At 41.0% G+C, this 1,868-nt stretch overlaps 1 non-coding gene across 1 annotated transcript; it reads left to right on the top strand.

Annotated features, from left to right (window-relative positions):
• The first annotated feature begins 655 nt into the window (after positions 1-655).
• On the top strand, positions 656-726 carry TRNAG-GCC (transfer RNA glycine (anticodon GCC)). The gene has a single exon. It is a non-coding gene; the product is annotated as a tRNA-Gly (tRNA).
• Positions 727-1,868: the final 1,142 nt, after the last annotated feature.

Genomic DNA, 1,868 nt, shown 5'->3' with positions numbered 1-1,868 from the left:
TAGAAGCAAGAGTTTTAACTCCTGCTAAACTTGTTTTTCTGTACAAAGGGCACGCTGAGGCAAAAAGATGTGGTCAGGGCCCCAAAAAGAGGAACTAGAATTGGATAAAGGGGAACCAGAAAATCTGTTAAATTATAACAGCTTTTAGTTTATTATAGTTTATTAAGTTGCTTGTGTGGGCGTAAAATATAACTCATGATCATTTGACCAAAGGTACACCAATAGGTATTTTGGGGTACAAGTTCCTCAAAAAGGCTCAAGCAACGTGTAATAGCTTAACCGCAAGTAGAAGAAAAACACCAGGTGTCAATGACCTAACGCTTACAAAACTTTCTATAGGGAAGTAAAAAGAAAGCAGGCTTACAATTAGCTCATAAATAATATATTAATAGCAATTGTTTTTAGCAGATGTTCAGCAGATGTCATTGTATTAGCCAAATAAGGTATCATCGGATGTATAAGCTCATATGATAATTTGCGGTTTTCAGCTTTATAAGCACAGGTATCACTGCTGTAAGGCAGAGCGACTTGCCCCTTGCTAGGGGACCTGTTGTCTCTCCATGCATATGCATGTATTCTCTGATTAATCAATAAAGGAGCCTCAGGCTGTCTGATCAACTCAACAGGGTGGTGATCATTTTCACAACAATTTGGTGCATTGGTGGTTCAGTGGTAGAATTCTCACCTGCCACGCGGGAGGCCTGGGTTTGATTCCTGGCCAATGCACCAAATTGTTGTGGAAATGATCACCACCCTGTTGAGTTGATCAGACAGCCTGAGACTCCTTTATTGATTAATCAGAGAATACATGCATATGCACGGAGAGACAGGTCCCCTAGCAAGGGGCAAGTCGCTCTGCCTTACAGCAGTGATACCTGTGCTTATAAAGCTGAAAACCGCAAATTATCATATGAGCTTATACATCCGATGATACCTTATTTGGCTAATACAATGACATCTGCTGAACATCTGCTAAAAACAATTGCTATTAATATATTATTTATGAGCTAATTGTAAGCCTGCTTTCTTTTTACTTCCCTATAGAAAGTTTTGTAAGCGTTAGGTCATTGACACCTGGTGTTTTTCTTCTACTTGCGGTTAAGCTATTACACGTTGCTTGAGCCTTTTTGAGGAACTTGTACCCCAAAATACCTATTGGTGTACCTTTGGTCAAATGATCATGAGTTATATTTTACGCCCACACAAGCAACTTAATAAACTATAATAAACTAAAAGCTGTTATAATTTAACAGATTTTCTGGTTCCCCTTTATCCAATTCTAGTTCCTCTTTTTGGGGCCCTGACCACATCTTTTTGCCTCAGCGTGCCCTTTGTACAGAAAAACAAGTTTAGCAGGAGTTAAAACTCTTGCTTCTAGCTAAGGGCCTACTCTTACTTTATTCTCAGAAAAAAACCTGGGGCCTTGGGTAAGGTGGGGTCGGGGGGGTTTCCCTATCAAGGCCTTTGATATTCAGTGGGAAAAAGGCCTCTCAGCTGTGGAAGTGCCTTTTCTTTGTCCCATGAATTTCCGTTCAGCTTCTGCTGAGATATAAGCTGTTAAAATGGCTATTTTCCTTCTCATGTGTTCATTGCTCAGAAAATGTTTGGGAATCAGAATGTTACTGCGCTGACTTGTTCAGTGATCTCAGATGAACCCAGTATTAATAGCCTAATCTGGCAGATGCCCGGGAGGATTTGAGACATTCAATGGACAGCCAGACCTTATCCCCCACTCAAAGTATGAGTGCAACTTGGCGGCTTTGGTCAGCATAACATTTACATGTTTCCTTGGTGGCTTCCAAATGCTCCATGCGTTCCTGGTGAAGGTGGGTAACAAGGTCTGTTGCAGCGGGAACTTGTGAGTCTGA

This window comes from Gopherus flavomarginatus, chromosome 9 (genome assembly GCF_025201925.1).
Source record: "Gopherus flavomarginatus isolate rGopFla2 chromosome 9, rGopFla2.mat.asm, whole genome shotgun sequence".
NCBI classification, from domain to species: Eukaryota; Metazoa; Chordata; order Testudines; family Testudinidae; genus Gopherus; species Gopherus flavomarginatus.
Note: the sequence above shows the minus strand (reverse complement) of the source record. Positions and strands in the feature narration are given on the sequence as shown.